This window comes from Choloepus didactylus, chromosome 6, assembly GCF_015220235.1.
Source record: "Choloepus didactylus isolate mChoDid1 chromosome 6, mChoDid1.pri, whole genome shotgun sequence".
Taxonomy (NCBI): domain Eukaryota; kingdom Metazoa; phylum Chordata; class Mammalia; order Pilosa; family Megalonychidae; genus Choloepus; species Choloepus didactylus.
Genome location: NC_051312.1, coordinates 129,190,138 through 129,217,204, shown reverse-complemented (window position 1 = coordinate 129,217,204; position 27,067 = coordinate 129,190,138). Strand labels below are relative to the sequence as shown.

The 27,067-nt window shown below is 38.5% G+C and overlaps 1 protein-coding gene across 21 annotated transcripts in view; it reads right to left on the bottom strand.

Annotated features, from left to right (window-relative positions):
* NCAM1 (neural cell adhesion molecule 1) overlaps positions 1-27,067 on the bottom strand; it is a 312,777-nt gene that overhangs the window by 159,858 nt on the left and 125,852 nt on the right. The window lies entirely within an intron of this gene.

Genomic DNA, 27,067 nt, shown 5'->3' with positions numbered 1-27,067 from the left:
ATAAATTTGTTTTAAGCAACACAGCCTTATCAGGGAACACAAGAACACACTAGTTGCCCACAAATTAGCATTTAGTACAATTATCTACAAAAGGGACAAGGAATCCATTTACATTTCAAATCTGCTTCACTCCATTTAGCCTGAAACTTTCTCCAAGTAACAAATACATCCAGAAACACAAGATAACTACCTCTTATCAATTTGAACCTCCATTTTCATCCATCCTTCAATAACGTTGTTGCTGTGTATGGGGAAACAGAATATCTAAAGAATAGAAATTGGAAGCCTAGCAAGCACACTGACAATAGCCAAAGTGTTTTGATGTCAAAGTTTCATTAATTGGATGTGTTAATCAACCACTCCCTATGCACTCACGTTTCATTAACTCTATCCTGTACTTAACAAAGAATGCACTGAACTGTCTTTTGCTTAATTCAACAATAACATGCAGAAAAATGTCTGTAACCAAATTCCATAACCTAAATGTCACCCAGTTTATTTCTAGGTCTAATAATCAAGCAGATATATTTTTGTTTTTATAAGGGAATAAAGGAAATCACCAATATATAGGATTCTAAATGCTTTCAAATTCTGGGATGGAAATTCAGAGATTTTCAACTAATGGCTGATCCTGTCTTAAAGATTTTGCTGTGAAAATCTCAGCTGTACCCAGCACCTTACCCAGGAAACTGTTAATCTGTGGTTTGCTTTAGTGGCTCATTTACGTGCAACAGTAGAATCATGGTCTAATTTTTAATCAAAATTTGCTCGTATTTAATTGTATTTAAAGTCTTCAGTGCCTTTTTAATTTCTTTAATCATTCAAAGTAACTAAGTCAATAGCGAGTTGCACAGCAGCACAGATGGCTGGGGAATCCACGGGATTCTCATCTGGCAAATCCACGTGCCAACGAATCAGACATCCCACTGCCAGTCTCCAGCCTGATGGTAGTCAGGATACGCATCATACCACAACCTCCAGGGCTGCAGAGGGCCTCAGAAGACTCAAGTGCGGGCCAGAAAAATGCAAACCATAGACACTCAGGCCCCTCACCTCACTGTCTGCAACAGAATCGATTTCAAGTTTCATATGGACTGGAATGTCCAAGTTTCTTTGCAGTTATTCTAGCTCAGCCATGCTTCTACTACCATGTGCATGTGGTCTGAGGACATGTGTGAGCACATGGGCACCTCATCTCGAGTATAACCTCATCCTTTTCTGTTCAGACAATCTCTATCACATTAATAATTTATATTTCGTGGAAAAAAAAACCCTGGAAAAATTAAATATGGATAGGGTATTTTTCTCACAACTAAAAATATGCAATTATCAGTCCCACTATTACCCAAGGGTAGAGTTTATTACAATCTTCTGAATAAATAATGAGTTTGCACAATTAGAAAATGTTCCGGTTTGCTAATGCTGCCCTTTTGCAAAACACCAGAAATGGATTGGCTTTTATAAAGGGGGTTTATTTGGTTATACAGTTACAGTCTTAAGGCCATAAAATGTCCAAGGTAAGGCATCAACAATCAGGTACCTTCACTGGAGGATGGCCACTGGCATCCGGAAAACCTCTGTTAGCTGGGAAGGCATGTGGCTGGCATCTGCTCCAAGTTCTGGTTTCAAAATGGCTTTCTCCCAGGACATTCCTCTCTAGGCCATAGCTCCTCTTCAAAATGTCACTCTCAGTTGCTCTTGGTGCATTTGTCCTCTCTCAGCTTCTCCAGAGCAAGAGTCTGCTTTCAATGGCTATCTTCAAACTGTCTTTCATCTGCAGCTCCTCTCTCAGCTCCTGGGCATTCTTCAAAGTGTCCCTCTTGGCTGTAGCAAGCTCGCTCCTTCTGTCTGAGCTTTTATAGTGCTCCAGTAAACTAATCAAGGCCCAGGCTGAATGGGCGGGGCCACACCTCCACGGAAACCATCCAGTTAGAGTTATCACCTACAGTTGGGTGGGGCGCATTTCCATAGAAACAACCCAATCCAAATGTTCCAACCTAATCAACACCAATATGCCTGCCTCTACAAGACTGCACCAAAGAACATGGGTTTTTCTGGGGGACACAATACATACAAGCCAGCATAGGAAATAATCACAATTCCCTTCATTTTTATTGGGTACCACACCAAACTTTGGGGAAAATAACAGCAAACCTACCAGCATCCTTAATCAATTGGTGAAGAAGACTACAAGAATGCTATGTGAATAGGCCAAAGAGTTCAGACAAAGAAGACATGCTCACTATTAAAAAATCAACTTATACATGTTATAAAATAATACAAATTATTTGGAAAATGTATCCTGGAAAACAACAAAGCTAAATTTACTAAATTATATAACGCTCTGGGTCTCAGTTTCCTAATCTGGAAACTGATATTGTCCGGTGATTGTGGGGACTCAATGTGTTAATACAGGAAGGTACTGGCATGTTGCAAGCACCCAAAGGTCTTAACCATTATTAATTATTAAAATTATTCCTAAAGCTTCAATCACATTTTCTCCAAAAGAATCTTATTTTTTGATACGTAAGGAGATAGAAAATAAATGGTTAATGCAAAGAGCACAAGTGTAGACAAACGAAGAGGAGAAATTAGGTAATCGGAAAGAAAGGGTGGGTAGGATCAGGAGAGAAAACAGGACTCGTAATTAAGGAGCAATACCCAGTGCAAACATAATTTAGAACAGATCATAGAGGAGCAAAGTTAAATATGGAAAGACCTAGGGTATGAAAGCAACAGAGGAAAATAACGATGCCATTAAAAACAAGGTCACCCGTTCAGCGGTGCAGACAACTAACACGGGAATTCAGGCCATTACGGAAGAATTTGCTGGCGCTTTCGCATTTCATTTTAAAGGTTTTTATAATTACTCAAACTTCCTGGCAGTGTCACAAGAGTGGAGGCCTTAAGAACGCTGGGGATGGTCACCAAAGAATACTCTAGAAGGAGGTAGCGTGCCACGGCAGAGAGGCAGCAATTACAATGAGGTATTTCCGTAAAGGCAAACTAGAAGCCTTTTTTAAATTCTCCCAAGGAAGTGTAGGCTGGATTCTATTAATTTGAAGACTATCAGGTTCCTTCTGGAGACAGGAGAACACGAGAGAAAAGGAAGGAGGGATTTCTTTTGACACATTTTCTTCTGTCACCTCAAAGCAGTATAGGGACAAGAATGGGTAGTCCAGGAACATTCTGGGGAAGTCATATTAGAGTTCTCACAGCAACTTCCCAGGCCGAATTCAGCATGGGTTTTAGGAATTAAAATGCCAGGAAAGAGCAATGCTGGGTGACTTCTACCAGGCACAATAAGCAAAATTTAGGGTGGTAGACTCTGGTTGAGGAGAAGGTGGGATTTTTCCACCTTCTTAAATAGACTGTTCTCTAAGAATAAAAAGAACTTGGGCAAGCATTTTACAGCTGGCCCAGGGAATCTAGTGCATTCACCTGTTTGATGATATGGGTTTGAGAGGCCATTTTCAACTCCTTTCATCGTTTCTGATTTGTTTGTTCATTCACATTCCTCTGTTAGCTTGTAGAAGAGGATATTATAAATACAATTAATCTGTCTAAGTTACTGGTCTAAGAAAGCATATGGTGAATGTGACAGAACAATAGTTATCTGCAACCATGTAGTAATAAATTCAACAGAAGCAGACTGGGGTACCTCATCCACTTCACAGCAAACACTGAATTTATTACTGTACTCAGCACCCCCCTATGCTCTCATTATACTTTCCAGTACTCTTTCGCAGCTTTCTGCAAGGTCTTTTTCATTCTCTCAATGGATAGCCCATTAGGCAGCAAGCATAGTAATTAAGATCATGAACTCAGCAACTGAGAGATTTAGGTTTGCCTCGAGGCTCCACCACTAAGTAAATGTGATTTTGGAGAAACCATCGACTTCTCTGTGCCCCAGTTTCATTCTATGGAAAAGGGGAGGAAAATAATAACACCTACCTCCCAGGGTTGTTTTGAGAATTAAATGAGGACTTAGAATAATGCCTCACAGGCATTAACCATTGTTCTCCAGGATGTGTTGGGGGGAAGGGAGGTCACTTCCATGATGGTTCACCTAAACAAGGATTGCATTCAATAGTATTAATTATCTCCAGGAATCTGACAGGGCTAGCCATTCATTTTCTGTTGTCATCACTCCCCCTTGCTCCTGATTCCCAGATGGGTATTTATTCTTCAGAGTGACATAAGCACTCCAAAGCGGTAAACTAACTCAAATTGGAATGTACTAGGTTCCTTCTTGCCTCAGGGCCTTTGCTCTGTCGGAAATGCTTTGCCTCAATTTTTCAAATGACTGTTCTTACTCAGGTCTCAGATCCGATGTCACCTGCTCAAGGCCTTACCTGACCACTGTCCCCACCCCTTAACTCCTGATCTCAGTATCCTCTTGTAGTTTCTTAACAGCCATGAGACTATCTTCATCGTTTATTTGCTTGTTCATTACATGCTCTCCCCACTAGAATGAAGCTCCCAAGATCATGAAAATTCTTGGAGCCTAGAACAATACCTGGCACTTAGTATATGCTCAGTGTTTATTACATGGATTTTATGACATTTCATGGGTTTCAAAATATTTTGCTCTCATATTTTTTTTTCTGAGAAGTTGTTTTAATAGAAGTGAACATTCAATTGTACCCCCAGAGTAATCAAAGCAAACTTTTTATCATTATTACCCTTGGTATATCAAACAGAATTCCAGAAATGTAAGAAAGTTTGGCTTGAAAATATTACATAGAAAAAGGGTAAATTAACAAATGCATTATATTTTTTAATTGTATTCTTATAAGTATACATTGACACCTACTTATCTGATAGCAGCACTGCTGGCTTTAAGTCTGCTTTTTTCCCCTTCCAGAGGGAATGCAGAATGATAGTATTATCTTTGAAACATAGTAAGAAGATAACAAATAAAAGAATAACTTCTACATATATTTTTCAAGGGCAATAAATAGATAAGTGTATAATTATAGAAAAATATGCTTTAGGTTTTACTGGTTAGCTTTTGTTTTTTATAAATTAAAATATAATGCATTCTCACTACTATCAGTTCTAGGAAAAACAAACTAGGTCTGAGTTCCTCTCCTTCAACCACTGGAGTAATATTAAAAGTAAACTTGGGTTGAGTTCAACAATGTACATATATTCTGGGTTATTATCAAGAAGCTCACTAACTATTTTGTATCACAGTTTAATACCCAAAACAGATTCTCTGATGATTTATCATGCTAGTATAGGAAATTTGAAGGAGTAACAGAGTAACAGATTGTATAACATAAACAGATGTACAATACAGAAGGACATAAATAATACAGTTTGACCCTGGATATTTCCCTTAGAATAATTCCTTCCATATCTGAGACTTTATTTTTTATATATAGATCCATCCTTTAACTTGTCTTAGATCATGGAGAAAGTTAAGGACATAGATTAAAAAATCCAGACAACATTTTTGCTCTCATATATTTTTGCTTAAGAAATGTTTTCATCAGTTATGTTTAAAATAAAAGGCCTTGGCACTTGATATGATAAGCTTCAACCATTTGAAATACTCAGGTATGTTAAAACCCATTGCCCTGCAACATGAGATAAACAAAGATTCTCTCTCGCTTTCTTTCTTATATACTTAACAAAGAAACTTGTGCAAGTTCAATTAAAATGCATCTTTATGATGACAGTGGTACTCCTACTGTTTTAGGTATTTTTGTCAAGATAAATGTTTCCAATTGATAAAAGTAAATTTATTAGACATAAATACCTTCCCTCCTTTAAGGAATCATTTAACTGTTTTCACTAACAACTAACAAAAGAGAAAAAAACTGCCAGCCAAATTCTTTATCAAGCAAAACTGTACTTCAAAAATGAGGGAGAGTTTAAAATATTCACATACAAACAGAAACTGAGAGTCCATCAACAAGAGAACCACCCTGCAAGAATTACTAAAGGGGGTTCTGCAGATTGAAAGGAAAAGACAGGAGAGAGAGGCTTGGAGTAGTGCGAAGAAATGCAGATCATCAGTATGGGTAACTAAAACAGTAAATGCAAAACCCAACAGTACTGTATTCTCAATATACAACCCTACTCTTTAATTCCTATAAGAGACAGAAAACAATTGAACAAGAAAAAGGCGTATTTCCTGATAATGGACATGCAAAAGGTAAAGTGGGACAAAAACAACATAAAGAGGGAAAAGAGAGGGATATGGGAAAAGAGAGTGTACATGCTATTGAGGCTACGTAGATATCTTTTCAAATTAGTAGGTTATAGATGTAGTATGTATAATACAAACTCCAGGGAAACCACAAAGAAAGTATTTTAAAAATATACAGAAAGAGAAATGAGGAAGGGATAAGTCAGATACATCAAAAACGTTTCAATAAAAGGAAAGAGAGGCAAAAAATATATATTTATATATAAAAATCAAAGAAGAAACTGGCTGAAGTGCTGCCTTTACAGTAATAACACTGAATGTTAATGGATTAAACTCCCCAATCAAAAGACACAGAGTAGCAGAATGGATAAAAAGGCATGACCATATGTATGTTGGTTACAAATGACAAAGACACAAATGGATTGAAAGTGAAAAGATGGAAAAAGATATTCTATGCAAATAGTAACCAAAAAAGCACTGAGTTAGCTACACTAATATTGGACTAAATAGATTTTAAGTCAAAGGCTGTTTATAAGAAACAGAAAAGGACACTACATGTTAATAAAAGGAATAATCCACGAAGAAGAAATAACAATAATAAATATTTATGCACCTAATCATGATGCCTCAAAATACATGAGGCAAACACTGGGATAACTGAAGGAGAAACAGAGACTTTTACAGTAATAGTTGGAGACTTCAATACACTACTCTCATCAACAGATAAAACATCTAGAGAGAGGATCAATAGGGAAACAAAGAACTTGAATAATATGATAAAAGAACTAAACCTAACAGACATACACGGAACATTACAACCCAAAACAGCAAGATGGACATTCTTCTAAAGTGCACATGGATCATTCTGTGGAATAGAACACCTGTGGGGTCACAAAAGAAGTCTCAATAAACTTTTAAATGGTTGATATTATATAAAGCATCTTCTCTGATCATAATGAAATAAAGCTGGAAATCAAGAACAGGTAGAGAACTGGAAATTCCACAGATATAGGGAAGTTAAATAACATTCTCAGTGGGTGAAATAAGAAATTGCCAGGGAAATTAGTAAATATCTTGAGATGAATGAAATCGAGAAGACAACATATCTAAAGTTATGGGATGCAGCAAAGGCAATGCTGAGAGGGAAATTTATTGCCCTGAACAATTACATTAAAAAAGAAGAAAGAGCTAAATCCAAAGACGTAACTTCAAACCTGGAGGAAATAGAAAAAGAACAGCAAACTAATCCCAAAGCAAGCAGATAGAAGAAATAACAAAGATTAGAGAGGAAATGCATGAAATTGAGAATTAAAAACAAAACAAAACAGTAGAGATTAACAAAACTAAAAGCTGGTTCTTTGAAAAGATCAATAAAATTGACAAACCCCTAGCTAGACTGACAGAGAAAAAAAGAGAAAACACAAATAAATAAAATCAGAAATGAGAGGAGGGACATTACTACTGACCCCACAGAAATAAAAAGGATCAAAAGAGGATACTGGAAACAACTATATGCTGACAAATTAGACAACCTAGATAAAATGGACAAATTCCTGTAAACACAAAAACAACTAACACTGACTCAAGAAGAAACAGAAGACCTCAAAAGACCAATTAAAAGTAAAGATACTGAATCAGTCACCAAAAACCTCCCAACAACAACAAAAATAACATACCTAGGAATAAATCTAATAAAAATAAAAACCTTCCAACAAAGAAAGCCCAGTAGCAGATGATTTCACAGGTGAATTCTACTAATCATTCCAAGAATAATTAACAATCCTGATTAAATGCTTCCAAAAAATTGAAGAGGAGGGAACACTACCTAACTCATTCTTATGAGGCCAACATCACCCTAAAATGAAAGACAGATAAAGATACTACAAGAAAATAAAATTACAGACCAATTTCTCTAATGAATATAGATGCCAAAATCCTCAACAAAATGCTTGCAAACTGAATGCAACAGCACATTAAAAGAACTATACAACATGATCAAGTTGGGTTTTATCCCAAGTATGCAAAGACAGTTCAACAAAAGAAAATCAATTAATGTAATGCACCACATTAACATATTGAAGGGGGAAAACCATATGATCATCACAATTGATGCAGAAATGGTATCTGACAAAATCCAGCATCCTTTCTTGATAAAAACACTTCAAAAGATAGGAAGAGAAGAAAATTTCCTAAACATGACAAAGGGCTTATATGAAAAATTCACAGCTAATATCGTATTAAATGGATAAAGACTGAAAGCTTTCCACCTAAGATTAGGAACAAGAATGCCCACCATCACCACTCTGACTCATCATTGTACTGGAAGTTCTAGCCAGAGCAGTCAGGCAACAAAAAGAAATAAAAGACATCCAAATTGGAAAGGAAGAAGTAAAACTTTCACTATTTGCAGAGGACATGATTCTCTATATAGAAAGACCCAAACAATCTACAACAAAGCTACTAGAGCTAATAAACTGTAGTTCAGCAAAGTGACAGAATACAGGATCAACATGCAAAAACCAGTAGTGTTTCTATACAATAATAATGAGCAATCTGAGGAGGAATTCAAGAAAAACATTTCATTCATAATAGCAACTAAAAGAAACAAATATCTATGAATGAATTTAACCAAGGATATAAAGGACTTGTACACAGAAAACTACAAAACATTGCTAAAAGAAACCAAAGAAGACCTAAATAAATGGAAGGACATTCCATGTTCATGGATTAGAAGACTACATATTGTTAAGATGTCAGTTCTACCCAAATTGACTCACAGATTCAACACAATCCCAATCAAAATTCCAACAGCCTACTTGGCAGAAATGGAAAAGCCAATTATCCAATTCATTGAAGAGGTAAGGGACCCCAAATAGCCAACAACATCTTGAAAAAGAAGAATAAAGTTGGAGGACTCACACTGCCTGACTTTAAAGTATATTACAAAGCTATAGTGGCCAAAACAGCATGGTACTAGCACAAGGATAGTTATATTGACCAATGGAATCAAATTGAGAGTTCAGAATTAGACCCTCATATCTATGGCCAATTGATTTTTTTCCCATGCATGTCTTTATTTTATTACTCATTTAACCATACACTGTATACAGGGGGTATCAGACACAAGGTTTTTACAATCACATGGCCACAAGATAAAAGCTATATAGTTATGCAATCATTTCTAAGATCAAGGTTACTGGGTTACAGTTCAACCATTTCAAGTATTTCCTTCTGGCTGTTCTAATACACTAGAAACTAAACAGATGTATCTATATAATGATTCAGTACTCATAATCATTTGTTAAATCCTAACTGCTCTGTTACACCTCCTCCCTCTCATCTGATCATTCTCTAAATCCTCAGAGATATTTGGGCAAGGACCATTCTAACAACTTCATGCTGAAAAGGGGTGTAAACATTATGGTGTAGTGGAATGAAACTGGTTGATGTTCTTGGAGAGACTGATACTTCTGGATTTCAGGGTTTATCTGGCATAGGAACAATCTGAAGGTTTTAAGCTTCTGAAAATATAAACTTAAGTAAAACCTTTATAGAGTCTTAGATTAGAGCCCAGGGGATTCTTTAGAGTTTTCAGAAATACTGTTGGTTGGGGCTTGGCATACTGTGGCAATTTGCAATATCTGACTGAAGCTTGCATAAGAGTAACCTCCAGACTGACCTCTCTACTCTATTTGAAATCTCTTAACTGCTGAAACTTTATTTTGTTTCATTGCTTTTCCCCCTTTTGGTCAAGAAGGCACTGTCAATCCCATGATGTCAGGGCAAGGCTCAACCCTAGAAGCCATGTCCCGCATAGTGGGGAGAGTGGTGAGTTTATCTGCAGAGCTGGCTGGGGGAGAGAGAGAGAGACCACAACTGAGCAACAAAAGAGGTTCTCTGGGGGTGACTTAAGCATAATTATAAGTAGACTTAGCTTTGCCAGTACAGAAATAAGCTTCATAAGATCAAGGGCTTGGCTTATTTAATCGGGAGTCCCTAATATTTGAGAGAATATCAGGAATTTCCCATGTGGGAAAGTTTAATAGTTCTACATTTTTTTCCCCAGTCCCTCAAGGGACTTAGCAAATACTTTATTTTCTGCCCCCAAATACTTTGGAATGTATCAAGGTATTACATTAAGCTATAAAGAACAAGAAATTCTCATTCCCTGCTCTAGCTCCATGTAATTAGGTTGTTTAAATAAACTGACCAAACAGATTAAGTTAGATAGAGAGCTAGAGAAAATTAAAATTTTGGACAAAATAAACATCTCTTTGGTCTCACACAGAAGGTGAAGTTTTAAAATACAGACTATATCATCCTTTACCCTATATTCCGATTTACCTTAGTCTTACCCAGATCAGCTTCATTCATATCTCTAATTGAAGTCTGATTTATTTTCAGCTTTTTAATAGTTGCTGTATGGAGTAATGCTGACTTTCAGAGCTGCAGAACTCTAACTCTGGGTCTCTCTCAAGTGTCACACAGATACCCAAAGTTCCAGAGAACTACCAGGTTATACACAAAGAGCTCAGCATCTCAGAATTTAGATATAACAAATAAAACTCAGGAACAGATGTGACTGGTATAAGTGCTTACAGCCTAGGCCCTAATTTTCATATAAGCATTTTCTAAATGAGACTATACAATATTTGTCCTTTTGTTTCTGGCTTATTTCACTCAACATAATTTCCTCAAAGTTCACTCACCTTCTTGGCATGCCTCACAACTTCATTCCTTTCTGTACATGCACAATATTCCATCATATCCAGTTTGCCCTTCCACTCATCAGTTGATGAACGCTTTGGCCACCTCCATCCATTGGCAAGCAAGAATAATGCCACCATAAGCATCAGGGTGCAAATGTCTATTCGCGTCCCTGCTTTCAGTTATTCCAAGGATAATCCTAGTAACGGACTGCATGATCAAATGGCGACCCTATATTTAGTCTCCTGTGGATCCACCACACTGTATGGCCAATTGATTTTTTTCTTGCAATTTTACTGAGCTATCGTCACATACCATATAATCATCAATCGTTCATAGTATCATCATATAGTTGTGTATTCATGACCACAGTCAATTTTTGAACACTTTCATTACTCCAAAAAAAAAAAATAATAATAAAAATAAGATTAAAAATAAAAAGTAAAAAAAAACAACCCACTCCCCTATCTCCCACATTATTCATTTACTTTTTTGTCCCTGTCTCAATTGATTTTTGACAAGGCTGCCAAGCCACTCAACTAGGGAAGAATAGTCTCTTTAACAAATGATGCTGGAAGAACTGGATATCCACATGCAAAAGAATGAAAGAGACCCCTATTTCACATCATATACACAAATCCACTCAAAATGGATCAAAGACCTAAACATAAGAACCAGGCCCATAAATCTCTTAGAAGAAAATGTGTGGAAGTATTTTCAGGATCTTGTGCTAGGCAATGTTTTCTGAGAGTTTTCACCCAAAGCACAAGCAATGAAAGAAAAAATAGATAAATGGGACCTCCTCAAAATCAAAAACTTTTGGGCTTCAAAGGACTTTGTCAAGAAAGTGTGAAGGCAACCTATTAAACCCGATAATGGTTTAATATCCAGAATATATAAAGAAATCCTACAACTCAACAATAAAAAGACAAACAACCCAAATAAAAAACAGGCTAAAGACATGAGTAGACATTTTTTTCAAAAAAGAAATACGAATGGCTAAAAAGCACATGAAAAGACATAACTATCTCTTAGGGAAATGCAAATCAAAACTGCAATCTGATATCATTTCACACCTACTAAAATGGTCACTATTAAAAAAACAGAAAACTACAATTGTTGGAGAGGATATGGAGTGTGGTGGTTTGAGGCTGTTGTATGCCCCAGAAAAGGCTATGTTCTCTTATTCCATTCCTGTGAGTGCAGACCTAATGTGGGTGGGACCTTTTGGTTAGGTTATTTCAATTGAGACGTGACCTACTCCATTCAAGATGGGTCTTAATCCTTTTACTAGAATCCTTTATGAGACAATAAAAGACAGAAAAAGCCCAGAGAGCTTAGAGAGAAGCCCTGGAGAAGCTAAGAGAGGTCCCACAGAAGTTCAGAGAGGAAGCCACTGGAACCAGAAGTTGGAAGGAACAAAACCCAGGAAAGAAGAACCAGCAGATGTCGCCATGTGCTGTCCTATATGACAGAGGTGTCCCAGTGCCGGCAGCCTGTCTTCAGAGCCCAGGTATCATCCTGTTGATGCCTTGAGATGGACATTTTCACTGCCTAAGAACAGTAAATTTGTAAGTTAATAAATCTCCATTTGTAAAAGCCAATCCATTTCTGGTATGTTGCATTCTGGCAGCTTTAGCAAACTGAAATATGGAGAAATAGGAACATTCATTTACTGCTGGTGGGAATGCAAAATGGTGTAGCTGCTGTGGAAGATAGTTTGGCAGTTCCTCAGGAAGCTAAGTATAGAACTACCATATGGCCTGGCAATCCTGCTACTAGTAGGTATATACCCAGAAGAAATGAAAGCAGGGACTTGAACAGATGTTTGCACACTGATGTTCATTATTCACAATTGTCAAAAGATGGAAACAACCCAAGTGTCCTTCAACCAATGAACGGATAAACAAAATGTGGTATATACATACAATGAAATATTATTCAGCCTTAAAAAGGAATGGAGTCCTGATACATGCAACAACACAAATGAAACTTAAGGACATTACATTGAGTGAAATAAGCCACACACAGAAGGACAAATATTGTACATTCTCACTAATATGAAATAATTATAATAAGCAAACTCATAGAATTAGAATCTAGAATATAGTTACCAGGAGACAGTTCGGGTTAGAGAATGAGAAGTTGATAATAATTTGTACAGAATTTCTATTTAGGTTAATTACAAAGGTTTGGAAATGGATGGTGCTGATGGTAGCAGATTATTGTGAGTGTAATTAACGGCACTGAATTATACAGGTGCGTGTGGTTAAATGGGGAAACTTTAAGTTGTATATGTTACTAGAATAAAAATTAAAAGCTAAAACACAGGACTGTATAACACAGTCAACCCTTATACAGATGATGAACTATAGTTACTAGTACAAGAATTTTCTTTCATGAATCATAACAAACGTACACCACCAATACAAGGTGTTGAACAATAGGGTGATATACGGGGAAAATATACCTAATGTAAACTATGGATGATAGTTAATAGTACTGTTTTAATAATTTTTCATCAATTGCAACAAAGGTAACTATGGTTTTAAAAAAATTAATACAATTACAAAAAGTGCTATCATTAATTGTAACAAATGTTCCACACCAATGCAAGGTGTTGGTGGTGGGGTGGTGTATGGGAATCCCGTATTTTATGCATGATTAATCTGTAAACCTACAACTTTTCTCTAATAAAATTTTTTTTAAAAAAAACAGCTGTTAGCCTTAAGGATAAACTGTAAACACAAGCCCAGTTCATCCCTTTACTACTTTCAACAAATGACAAGCTGAGTGTCTAACGAGTCCCAAAAACTGGCATCTGACAGGTAGCCAGATCATTAAATGAAGAGCAGAACATATTTTGTTGGCTCCTAATTTTATGATAGCTTTTTATATTAACTGGGTGACCTTGTTCATTTCAGCGCAGTTCAACTCAACAAACATTCACTGAATTTCTACGTAGTGTCCCATCTCTAAGTCCTGGAGAGAAAATAATAGAACATGACCTCAAATGAATGAACACTTGTGCAGGTGCCTGGTGCACAGGAGATGCGCAATATAAGTATGCCAACTCTGGTAAACAGAAGGCAACACTTGATAAGAGTCATATAAAAAAGATTTACTAAGTGTCCTGGGGCTTGCACCTTGGAGGAGTCAGAAGCGTCTGGGATTTGGAATCAGAGTGAGTGAAGCTGGAATTCCCGCTCTGGGAATTCTTGATCTTCGGCAAGTTTCTTAACCTCTAAGACTCCATTTTATCACACGTAAAATAAGGATGAGAAGTCCTTCACCTTGCAGGACTTGCCACTGGAGCACCAGATAGGATATTTATGAAATGTTGGGCCTTGCTCTGGGCAGGAGCTCAACAAATGGTAAGCAGGACAGGGTGTGAAGAGAGATTGCAGGGAGCAAGATATGCTTTGAAACAAACATGTGATAGGAAAGACAAGTGGAAGACAGTCCAGGTGGGAGAGGTGTTGTGAGCAGAGTCTGGAGGCTGAAATGTGCAGGGCGTATCTGGGGGGTGGTGAATCACTCTGTTGGCTGCATCAGGATGGCTGGAGCAACCAGAGAGGAAAATGGCAAGCTGCAATGCAGGCACAGGTGGAGGGCGCTGAAGCCCAGGCCCAGGAGTTTGTAATCAGAGAGAGTCTGGGGCATTCAGCAGCACAAGCAGGCATCAAAGTAAAACAAAAGGTTTCAAAAATCTGAAAAAGCATAGAGTTTGCAGACGCCTAAGGGATGAGCTAGTTCAACGGCCAGATTTTAACAGATAAGGAAGCAGATGCCTTATGGACAAGCTTGTACCACTGTCCAGATTGGAATTCAAGTCTGCTGATTGTTTGTTCACTGTGCTGGTTTGCAGCTGTTGTGTACCCCAGAAAAGGCCATGTTCTCTTAATCCATCCCTGTGGGTGCAGATGTATTGTGGGTGGGATCTTTTAATTAGGTTATTTCAATTGAGATGTGACTTGCCCAATTCAAGGTGGGTCTTAATCCTCTGACTAAGTCCTTTATGAGATGACAAAACACAAACAGAGGCCAAGAGATGAAATTAAGAGAAATTCATAGAGAAAGTCCTGGAGAAGCTAAGAGAGGATCCACAGGAGTTAAGAAAGGAAGCTACTGAAGCCAGAAGCTGAAAGCAATGAGACCCGGGGAGAAGGACCAGCAGATGCCGCCATGTGCCTTCCCATGTGACAGAGGTGTCCCGGATGCTGGCAGCCTTTCTTCAGAGTAAGTATCCTCCTGTTGATGCCTTAATTGGGACATTTTCACAGCCTTAGAATTGTAACTTGTAAACTAATAAATCCCCTTTGTTAAAGCCAGTCCATTTCTGGTACACTGCATTTTAGCACCTTTAGCAAACTGAAGCATTCATTTAGCACATTTCCCCAATGCTACTGAACTATGGCACGTGCGCGCACACACACACACCATGCTTATGTGAAAATGTCCACCAGTGTATACATTAAGGTAACTAATTTTCTCAGGAAAGTTGTAAAAAGCTCAACAAAGCAGAGGCATGAAAAAATTAAAAGGGGGTTTTTCTAGATTGGGAGATACCTATGAGACAAAACACAGCACGTCTTGCTTGTCTGGATTCTGATTTTTTAAAAAAGCTGTAAAAAGTTTTGAGACAAATGGAGACATGCAGATAAGGACTGATAATTAGATGATACCAGGGAACACTATTAATGTCTTCTGATGAGCTCGGGGAATGGTGTCATGCTTAGAGATATCCACTAAAGTATACAGGGGTGAAATTACATGATGTCTGGGACTTCTTTTAAAATACTTCAGGCAAATAAAGAGGAGCAGATGAAACAAGTAGGGCAAAATCCTGCTATCTGTTGAATTGGGATGATGGGTACATGGGGTTCATTATATTATTCTCTCCACTTTTCAGCATGTTTGAACTTTTCTTGATATAAATTATTTTCCCAAACAAAACAAAACAAACAAAAAACTTTTAACATACCTTCCCTTTCAAAAGCTATCCCACTCTCTGGTTTCCTTCACTGACATTCTGGTTCCTTTGAATGCAGTTAAAACATTGAGCTCCTGGTTTCTTCTCACCCTCCTTCACCTCGCTGGGTTTCCTCATCTGCTCCCATGTCTTTAATTACTATCTAGAAACACACCCTTAGTGCCAATCCCCTCAGCTCAGCTGCAGACTGGCATTTCTAATATGCCACGTACACATTCACCTGAATATGACACACAAACTCATTAACCACCCCCCCCCCCATTTCTCACATCACCCTAACTGTTCCTCTTCTTTTACTCAGCATCTTAGGTAGGGACACAACCACCATTCCTCAAGCTAGAAATCTTTAGTTGTCATCGGTCCTCCCTGTCCCTTATTCCCCCTTCTAGCTGATAACACACTTTGACAGTTCTATTTTGGAAAGGTATCTCAAATTTACACTCCCACCCCAGCCCCCTTTGTATCCCACTTCCTGAGACTCAGCTCAGGCCTGGGGTCGGATGATAAGTGCCCACCTCTCTCCCAGCCAGCAGCTGCTCTGCTGCCCCAGCACACTTTGTAAAGTCAGACCTGAACTCGCCGGTGCCCCTAACTGTCTATGCCTTCAGGGTCCAATAGGTCTGCATCTGAATTACCATGGTTCTTAGACCAATAATTAATGACAATAAAAATGCTGAATGTTTACCCTGGGCCATAGGTACTTACATGATTTTCTCAATCCTCACAACAGAGTTTTTTTGAAACAATTATTATTACCATCCATTCCACATACAAGGAAATTGATGCATAGACAAATGAAAACAATTAGCTTAAAGTCACAGTTAAGTGGCAAGCCAAGCATTCTGAGCCCAGATGGCCTAGTTCTAAAGCATGATCACTCTTCCACAAGGCTACACTAACTGACTCCCCAACTTAAATTCAACCTCCCTAAGATCCAGTTTCTTCATCTGTAAAATGGGATTAACAAAACCTGCCTTATAAGATTGTTGTAAGGATTAAATGAAACGAGAACCCAAAACACATTGGTTATTGTTATTAATTAGATTGTTCCCAGTTTTTTTGAGAAGGGATTGGGAGCTCAGTCTGGTTCCCCCCATGGTTTCCTAATATAATTGAAGAGTCCTGAGAAGGAGCCAGTCCACATGTTAACTGAACCATGTCAAACAATCATTTGTGTGTCATTCATTTGCCCAGCATGGAGTGAGGACCCTCCACTGTGCTGAGAGCTGGGTGAACTGGATAGGATTCCTGATCTTAGACGCTCAGTCTAAGGGTAAGAAAAATGCACAAACAGGGAACTGTACTGTAGCAGAGGATGGTACAAAGGGATAAATAAATGCTGAGAACACAGTGATTAGCTGTGCTTGGGGAAAATCAACAGCATGGCAGGAATTCAAGATGAGCACTTGGCAAATATTAATTTATGATGGATGATGTGTATTCCACTACTTTCTGCTATACTGTCCCTCGTCAATCACATCCTCTTTACAAAACTATTGGGTTTTGATAAGACCTCAGCTGAATATCAAGGTTTAGTCCGTCTCTGCGCTCAAGGTTATGAGGAAATCTTAACTGTGAGACCTTAAGGGCCCCATTTACATTTACCATAAGTAACATAGCAGCTGGAAGAGGAAGAGAAATAGAAAGTGCATTTCAAGTTTTAAAAAATAGCTTAAATTATTCAATAATTCAAAACCAGATACTATTTTTCCATTTTTTAAATAAGAGCACTGATACAGAACACACCAACGGTTTTCAGCATGTGAAATAAATATATATGCATGTAAATACATGCATGTAAAATAAATCTTTAGTGTTAAAGATTTCCCCCTACTACGTTTTTGTCCCACATTTCTCCTTATGTAGAAATGGGAGCCAGGAACGTTCTTGTCAACATGACTTTAAAAAGACTAGGCCGTGGCTAACACAGTTGTTTTAGAGCCAACAACAAAAAAAATCTGCTCCCCTTGATTCCAGCTCCATGGCCTAGATAGCCTTGCTAACCTACCTGCCAGGAGCTCATCAGTCACAGGCCAGGGGAGCATCAGCACAGCTAAAGCCTGCGGGAGAAAAGCCCAGACGGGGAGCAGTCAACAGGAATGCTGGGCCCTGCAACAACTCACGGCCCCTACCTGCTTGTGAAAACCGGGACATGGTGCCCAAACGTGGGCCTCAGAGAGCCTTTCCTAGTAGGAGAGACTGGCTGCACACAAATGGTGGAGGCAGAGCAGCATGAAAGCCCTCCCTTCCACGTCTGCATTAAGATTCCAAAAATGCAGCAAATGAAAAAACATCTCCATGAATGACAAGGAAGACGGAGGGAACTATTTAGTTCAAGCTTTGAAGAGTAAATGGCTGGGCGGGTGGAGATTTATACAGCACCCAAAAGCTGAACACCAAAGTACAAAATCCATCATCTCTACCATGATTTAAGCGAGCATATCAGTTAGATTTCTCTCTCTGATCAAAAGGGTGCCAAATGATAGAACGTGTTTCCCTACTCCAAAGATTCAAATCCATTTCATCTTTTTTTTCTTTCCTGCTGTCCCCATTCAAGTTACTTGATTGGTTTACCCTTAGCTCTTGGCCAAACAGTCACCTGCTTTAGGGCTGTTCCTTCCCCCCAGCCCCAAGTCCCCAAGTCCCCTCTCTTCATTTTTGTAGCTGTTGTTTTAATTGCTTACGGAGGGCAGTGTTTTTCTCTCTTGTTTTTGAAGCGCTTATCTGCTATTGATTATTTTATCTGTTCCTAACCCCCACAGAGGTAGCAGAAACTAAAGCAGCTTGCAGGTGTCTGTGTATGTGTGCGTGTGCATGAGCGTTTGTTGGGAGGGGTGGGGAGAGGCTCCTGCAGAGAAAAAGAGCACACACCACCCCCCCACCCAGCTGCCATTTGGTCAGTGGGACCATGGAGAGAGTGCAGACTATCAGGGGAATGCAATGACTTCAGAGTAAACAGAGGTGGGGGTCCATTCCTGAGTGCTGCAGATGGCCATTTACAGCTGTTTATTTGCTCCAATCCATCTGCTAATTTGCTTTAAGTGAAAAGATGTGGAACACTGACTCCAGCCCAAATGGAATGACTTCCGTGTGCCTGATTGTGTTGGGTAGACACTGAACGCGCCTTTACGTCCATAAAAGTCACTGCCTAGTGTTCCCATCTATAGAAAAGAGATTGGGGCGTTTTTCAGATTTCAAAGGGAAGCTTTCCAAAGGCTTAAGAATAAAGAATCTCTATCCAGCTGTGCTTTTTAAGACCGTAAACGTTAAAGGGGTGCAGGGGCCTGAGCTGCACTGCAGTTACAAGGGAGGATAAAACCAGGACGTAAACTGAGTTTGAGAATAAAAAGACATTTCCCCCCATTCCAGTCGATGCAATGAAACAGTAAAGATTCTGCAAACGACTGCTCTAGCATTTTTCTCTGAAATGAGTTTTTCCTAAGAGGGCCTTCTCTGGGCCAGAGAGAAAGCCATGGGGGCCGTTGTGACCAGTTTTCCATCAGATGCCCTGCTCAGTGCTGGCTGCTGACTTAATGGCTCACACTTGGAGATAAGGGTGCTCCTTGAGGAACGCCAAAAAACCCACAACAGTGTGCAACAGAGAATCACAAACCTGGGTGTCTACAAAAAGATAACTAGGCAACCAGGCAGTTTCCACATTTTTCTGTCTGGTAGTCAGTCATTCATCTTATGACTCGCTAACAAGCCAGGCTCCATGGGTTCAAGAAGAATTTATGAGAAAGTATGTAATTGAGAAAATTCTATCCATATAATCATTTTCTCCAGATTGTTAAGATTGCTGTTGTTGGGTTTTAGCATTAGTATTTTAGTGTTTAGCATTTTAGTATTGAGTATTTTAGTGTTTTAGCACTGAGTGCTTTAGCACTAGTATTTGTGGGAGACTAGTTTGAGAACCACTGCTGTGAAACAGCAATTGTGGGGCTGTGCCAATGCCCAATGCTAAACAAAGAGCTATTCTTTAGTGATAAGTTACAAGAGATGTTATGTAATCTCATTCCTTTCTTCCAGTAGCAAGTGCAATTACTCATTTGTCTCAGATAAAAAGCAATTTTCTACCTATTCCATTCTATTCTGATTTTACAGCCCTCAACGAACACACAGACAGGATGGGAGAGAGCTGGTCAGATTGTCCGGTCCTCTAAATTCTCTGACAGGTAATCATCTTTAGACCTAAAGACTATAAACACGACTTTTATATAATTGCAATTTTTTTGAGAACGGACTCGATTCTGCCTGGATTTGAATCCTGATGCCAACTGTGCCTGGAGCAAGGTTGTTGAACCTCTCTGTGCTTCAGTTTCCCCACATGTAAAATGAAATCATAAAAATAAAAGTACCTGCCTTGCAGGGTTGCTGGGATGATTCAGTCACTGGCAAAGCACTGAAAACTACAGTTTTACATTAGCTACTTGCCTTTCACCAGAGAAGTAGTAAGTACATCATGGTTGAAGACTTACTGGATTTAAAGCACAGCTCTTCACTTAGTTGTGAGACCTTGGAAAATTCACTTCTCTGGGCCTTGATTTTCTCATCCATAAATGCAGAAAATAATTGCTCCTACCTTACAGGGAAGTTATGAAGTTTAAACGAATTAAGGGAAGGCATTTAGAACTGCGTCTGGCAGATAGTAAGCGCTCAATAAAATTTAGCTATTATTGTTAGCAGACAGCTGAAAGCTGTAGCTCTAAAAAGTATCATCGAAGACCACCTGAGAATTTTAAGTTAGTTTCCGATGAGAGGAAACTGTTCCAGAAAGCTGGGAGATAGGGATGGAAATAAGTATTGCTACATCCCTATCAGTATTTCTTAAATCAGAACCCAATCAGAATTCAATCTGTACTCAAGAAGGAACTTGGGAGAAAGGTGGAGGGTACTAACAGATATACACCGCTGTTTGTTCTTTTTGCTTCCGTTTCTTTCCCTTTCAATCTTCTTACTCTATAGTTTGCTGGGAAGGAGGATCCACAGTCTAGAGAACCTAGGTTTGAATTCTCTTCCCACCTTTGTGACTGTTAGACGAGCTACTTAATCTTTTAAAATCTTAGTTTACTTATCCATGAGATGGAGATAATAGAATCTACTTTATAGGGTTAAAGGATGGAATGAGACATCATATGTGAGTTCTAAAGAACCAGCAGTGCTAACTATTTATGTTATTTTACTTCCTTTATGATTAATAACTTATTCACTGTCCTCGGTTCCAACCTTGGACACAATTTTCTTGTTAAGTAATTATCTCCCTTAACCTCAGATACATCTCTGGCCTCTAACCTACTTTCTTCATCTTAACATTTTGCTCTCAGCCTCCTTACCCTCTCATGCATGTCTAATTTCCAGTTATTATAAGCTGCTATTCCCAATGATGGAACTCAATAACGAACTATGTTTTGGCACTGGAATCTGAGTGACCTAGAAAAAGCATGAATCCAATCAACACCTGCAGCATGTCATCCTGAAATCTACCACTGGGACCAAAGATATCCCTGGCAGAAAGCAGGAGACACAGGGAAGGGATGAGACACTGAGCTGGGAGGCTGTGGGGTAAGATCAAAACGTTTTAGGGTACACAGACTTCCCCCTCCTATCTGTTTGATCTGGAGCATGTTACTTAACCTTTTTGAGAAGCAGTTACCTTATACCTTAAAATAGACAACGGAGTATGTGGGGGGTGGGGGGAGGCTTGGGGGAGATTCCACTATATGGATTGGATCTTCCAGGACATCAAGCTTGTGACAACTGCCCACACACTGTCCACCCCATGCATACTCCACATCACTCATACAATGCTCTATGCTTTCTTTTCTCCACAGCTATTATCATTTTCTAACATACTATACAATTTATCGGTTTATTATGTTTTCTATTATCTATATCCTCCACTAGAATGTGAGCTCGAGAGAGGCAATCACTGCTGTTCTTTTTTTTGCTGCTGTATCCCAAATACCTAGAACAATACCCGACTCACAGTAGGTGCCCAGTGAGCATTTGGTGAATGAATGAATGAATGAATCACAGTGACAGTGAGACAGAAGCCAAAATAAGACTAGAAGTGCTAACTTCTAGTAGTTTTGGTAGTTATGTTTTGGGTACGATAATTAGGTTTCTATAAAGGTTCTCATTAATTTTTCCAATTTTAATTCAGAACAATTTCAGCTCACCCCTTTCTCCTTTCCCTCTTGTGTACTAGAGCTATATAGAGTAATTCACAAGTAAGACATGCAGATGTGACTTTTCCACAGTACTCTACAGCTACGTGATTGCACTGTGGCAACTGGGCGCTGCATCTGTGTTGGGAGAAAGGGGAGAAAACAGCGGCAGTCGCGGTCATTACTTCCTTTGCCTTTATGCTTCACACATTCCCTACAAGTTCAAGAGTTCATTCATTGCCTGCCACCACAAATTATGCTGCGGAAAGTGAAATAATGTGCTCTGTAGTTCTAAATTTTCTTTTCTGTCTTGCTTTATTGTTCAGTGATGCAAACCTTCTCCTTTATAGAAGATGTATTAGTCTTGATCCCATTAATATGGGTCAGTAATACTTTCAGTATCAGTCCATGCAAGGCAGAGTCATCACAAATGTTAACTAAACCATGCAACAACATTTTTTTCTTGCCAAAGCCTTTTCATTTATCAAGTAATAGTTCATAGCAGAATGTAATATTAATGAGGTCAGAGAGTACAGTTACAAATTATTTTCTCAAACTACTAGTTGAGATTATGAAACCAAATAACTGAAAACAGCACATTTTACAGACAACTAGAAAAACACCAATTATCCAATGGACACAAAGCCCCCCAAATCCTGAAGGCGTTCTTTCCATCAACATAATATTAATACATACATTATCACTCTAAAATCAGTTTTTTGCCATATAATAAAGCCTTATAGACAAAAATCATTCAGTTAGTCTCAGTAGGAAAAATGCATTAGAATCCTCCATTGTGTTGCTTTGGTTCAGTTCATCAAACAAGCATTATAACATTCCTTTGAAAAAAATTACTTTCTTCATGTTATGATTATCATTATTATATGTCTTCATCTATCTCCTTTTTGAAATGCCTCCACCATTGTAAAATTTTTTTGTGAAACATTATTTTTTCTTTTTCCAACACACAACTATCTTCACTTTTCCAAACTCTTCCAACAGGCTCATTCTACAGACTGTTGAATTATATGCCACCCCCAAAGTTCAGGAAAGAGAGGAAAGGGGGTCAGTATTTCTAAGCACATCACTATCCTGAGCCAAGCTTAAATTAGTAAATTTAAACCTAATTAACAGCTTTCTTCATTTATTCTTAAAAAATCAACTCTATTTTTTTTTTTTAATTTCAAAGGAAGATTTCAAAGACTTGTGAGCCTCCAAGCCAGATATGGGGTTTAAGGAAATGCATAGATCTGGCACATTCTCCTACTGTTCAACTGCTTTGCTAATTTTACATTTTTAATACATGCTGCTCCCAATTACAGCTGTCTCAGATCCAGGCAAAAAATAAGCAATATGCTCTAACTCCATCAAGCTCCAGAAAAACAAGTCAATAAAGACGTAATCTATTTATGAAAAGTGGTATTCTTAGGAGTTGGATTTTGAATACCAATCCATTAATAGATACAGATGCCTATGATACATCTAAAGGCAATCGAGAATATTAAGAGTGAGAGAGAGAATGATTTCACATACAAAAAGTTTCCTACATGAACCTAAATCCTATAAAAGCCAATCTTTTATTACTCGTATCTCTTATCCCTGCCCAAATAATGACATCATAAAGGCCCATAAAGTTTAGCTTTGTATGCTGAGCAGGAATTTGGTAACTAGGTACACTAGCCCTCTCCGTGCCTTATCAAATGCTTGAGGATAAAAATCACAACATGATCAATCAGTTTTTCCTGACCAAGCTAATCCCACTATGTGGTTTCAGCCTCTACTCAGAATAAAGTCTGTTGAATGGAATGGTGTTTTTTCACAATGACAACAAGAAAATGGCCTTTGGAGTACCTTCCAAAGGTGGTAAAATTCAGTAGACTAGCTCTCACTCCCCTTCTAATTCCTGTCTGCTAATCCACCTACCACTGACTGAGGAATACACACTATCCCTTGGAAACTTACTAATTTTACTTTGATTTGTACTTAAGGACAGGGTTTCAATCCTTGTCGTACTTACATTTAAAGCTTGTGGTGCTTCCCTCCTTAGGTCTATTTGTTCATTTCTGATGAGGCAACTTAACAAACAAACAACAATGACAACAAAAAACAAGACTAACCCTAAAGTCTGATTTTTCAGTGAATTATTTTGATTATCTTATAAAATAATTGGCTGTAATATGGGGACAAAGCCACCACTTAGGACCTAAAGTTAAGTTTTCTTTTCAAATGCTGTAGATGACAATTGCTATGACACTGGAAAAGCAGAGGGAGGGACAAACTACCTTGTTGGCTACAGACGTGAAAAAATGCACTGTGATGTCAGCAGCTAATAATAGGCCATGTCTTTGACCTGCAAAATGCCACAAGTCAATGGCAGGAGCAGGGGATGACCTCCTTAAAGCAGGAGTAAATCTGGTTTCTGTTAAAAGGCCAAAAGAGCAATTCACAGACGTTTTAATAAAAATCCATTTTATGATGATAATAAAGAGAACTATGCGATGAAATCCTGTAAGTGATCAAGGAGAACAAGCTGAGAGTTATTCATGCCCTATATTCACCCAGGGAAAGGCCTATGCAGGTTGTCAAGTTCAATAGCTCCTATAAATAGGGAGTCCTGCACCCTGAAGTTAGCCGCACCATAGCAGGCAGGGCAACCCTGGAGTCACTAACGTGAGGATAACTTCAGAGAAGTTTCTCAAAATAGGACTGAATGATGGGCTGCTAAGATTTGTAAGAACTATGAATCAAAGAAGATAGAGAATTATGGCTGTAAAATTTTACTTTAAACTAAAAAACAAACAAACAAAAAACAACACAAAGTCAGCCCAGGCCACCTGCTCTGTGGACTGTACTTTCAGCTCCCCCCATTGTTAGCTCAGGAATGCTATCGATATATACCAATATAACAGGAATGCCATCAATATACTGAAGTAAGTGAGAAGGAGCTGGAAGCAGGAGATAGGTTCATGCCCCACCAGCCCCCTGCCCCATCACCAGTTGCAAAAAGCCCTACAGCCTCAAAAAATTGTACTCTCTGCTTCTCAAGTGTATCACTTAGATGACCTCTTTGCCAAGAACCACCACCTTCAGGAAGAATGACTGATACCCAACTATGTACTTTCTTTCTGGTTAAAATTCGGATTTGTTGAAGTCTTAGAAAACAGACTGTGGGGTCTGATGTTACTCAGTCAAAAAATATAGCTGTGGGCTCGGGCTAATTGCAAGGTAGCCACGTTTTAGTTATTTATACACCCTGGATTGCTACAAAGTGGATTTAAGTATAGTCAATTTAGAATTACCCATGAAAATTGAATGGAAGTTATTTAGATAAGCTAAAATAAAATCTTGAGTTTTTTCCTTACATTCTGTTGGGATTATGGTTATATTCTGGGAATTTTTAACACTTTGAGCTTTATTTTTAAAGCTACCTAATAAAGACTCTGCGAGAAGCTGGAAGTTTGTTTAGCTTTCCCAGTTACTATACTTTGTTCACACGTCTCCCCAGCTTTCCAAATTAGAACTAGCCCTTTCCACCTTTAACTCATGTAGAAGTATCAGTCTGAGCCGAAATGTGTGGATCACACTTTCTGATGTGAAAGAAATAAATAAGAGACAGTGAAGTGCCTCAATGATGAATGAACTTTTAACACCTATCTTCCTTATGGATGCTAATTAGAACTTAGAAGCAAGATATGTTACAGAGAATCTGAAATGCAATACATTTCAAATAGAAATAGTTGTTCAGTCTTAAAGGTCAGATTGTTCCACCCTTCCCAATGTATGTCATCTGATGGATGCAATGTGTATGTTTCTTAAATCATCTTGATTAATCAGTCAGACTTAGTAAATGCCTCTTGAAAACTGGCAGGAAGTCTCAGGTGCCGTTTAGAGCATTCGTCGCGAAAGGTTCACCAAAAGTGTTCCTTGTCGATTCTGGAAAACCAACATTCCACAAATGGGATCTGTCAGATGGCCAGAGGCCAAAAGCCCTGCACAGCCTGCTCCTTCTTCACAGCTCCAGCCATGTAAAGTAGGCTCCAGCCTCAACTTCCCCTCCAGGACCCACTCCCCTTCTACTATCTCCTTATAACCCCCGGTACCAACAGATTTTCCCACTGATAATGGGTGTCAGGGGCAATGTGGGGTTATTTCATTTTGGAACCCAAGATTAGTAACAAATTTGCCTGAACTCATGTACTCTAATTTATCTGGGTATACCATTATTCCTATGATTGATGGGGAGGCTTGTAAAACAAAACAAGTACAAATTACCAGCCAAACACCCTCCATTTCAATTTCCTCAAGGGGGAAAAAAGACTCCTTGTGTTTTGGGATTTTCCATCCATCTGCGTAGCTCCTGAGTGATGACAGGCAAAGGTATCATTGTCTCTTTGGAAAAACTCTGTTCTGAACGAAGGTATCTGATGTAACTTTAATTGTGACTGAAAAATCAAGCAACAAACAAAACTCATCGCATGACTACAGACGCGTGTAATCTGATAGCACAAGAGGCACCTTGCTCATTTATTGAACTCCAGGGATGCAGAGCGTTGCTTTTGACAGAGTTGTTGAGCAAATAAGAATACTTGTGGTTGCTGAATAAATTAAGCTATTTTTATCTGACCTTGCCAAACTAGGTTTGATTGACCGACATGATCTAGCATTGTCTTGCGTTCATTTGTATGATGTGTCAGGCATGTTCGCTTCATTCAGACCCTTCTCGCCTTTTGTTACTTTTATAAAAGGTTTCCTTGAATTGCTTATTAAAACTGCTGTATATAACACTACTCCTTTGAAAGAATTCTCTGGCTTGCCTCCAGCTCAATTAGCAGACTACTTCCAGCTGATGAAAAGTAGCCTTCAATATCAGATTATAGTTAGCGACTATTCACAAGAGTAATCAAATTAGGTTTTGGTATCTATGGTGATACAATGAAAATTTCCACTAAGTCTTGTTGTTTTATAATCAGATTACCACAGTTTTATATTAAATTATTGTTCAAAATATTTTCTCAAAATCTAATCTGCATCTCAGGAGAC